Genomic DNA, 858 nt, shown 5'->3' with positions numbered 1-858 from the left:
GCTAGGGTATGGTAGCGGGTGTTATGTGACGAAATTTTCACCGCCAGTCCCCTGCAGGCCTGTGTACTGGGGCCACCGGGCCAATGCCGAGGCCTCCGGGGGCCCAGCGTTAGGAGGGGGGAAGCAGGGAGCCTCCCCAGCCTCCCCCTTCTCCCTGTCGAAGAAAAGGCATCATGCTGAAATTTGTCAAAGTGTTTTGACGGGGAGAAGGGGGGGGGGGAGCTGGAAACTTTCCCAGCTTCCCCCTTCTCCCCGTCGAAAAAAAGCAGCATGCTGAAATTTGTCAAAGTGTTTTGACGGGGAGAAGGGGGGGAAGCTGGAAACTTTCCCAGCTTCCCCCTTCTCCCCGTCGAAAAAAAGCAGCATGCTGAAATTTTTCAAAGTGTTTTGACGGGGAGAAGGGGGGGAAGCTGGAAACTTTCCCAGCTTCCCCCTTCTCCCCGTCGAAAAAAAGCAGCATGCTGAAATTTTTCAAAGTGTTTTGACGGGGAGAAGGGGGGAAGCTGGGAACTTTCCCAGCTTCACCTTCCCTGGTGCGACGCGCTTTTACCGGGTTCTGCAAGCGACCTTTCGCACGAAATCGGAAACCCAGTTTTTCGCCGTGCCTGCTCGTCCTCCAGAGTAGTACCGGGGGCGCTGAGGGGAAGGGGGAGGCAGGGAGCCTCCCCAGCTTCCCCCTTCTCCCCGTCAAAGAAAAGGCATCATGCTGAAATTTGTCAAAGTGTTTTGACGGGGAGAAGGGGGGGGGGGGGGGGAAGCTGGAAACTTTCCCAGCTTCCCCCTTCTCCCCGTCGAAAAAAAGCAGCATGCTGAAATTTTTCAAAGTGTTTTGACGGGGAGAAGGGGGGAAGCTGGAAA

This window comes from Semicossyphus pulcher, unplaced genomic scaffold (assembly GCF_022749685.1).
Source record: "Semicossyphus pulcher isolate SPU_LCO1_2020_fin unplaced genomic scaffold, fSemPul1.0.p SCAF_168, whole genome shotgun sequence".
In the NCBI taxonomy this organism is placed as follows: domain Eukaryota; kingdom Metazoa; phylum Chordata; class Actinopteri; order Labriformes; family Labridae; genus Semicossyphus; species Semicossyphus pulcher.
Note: the sequence above shows the minus strand (reverse complement) of the source record.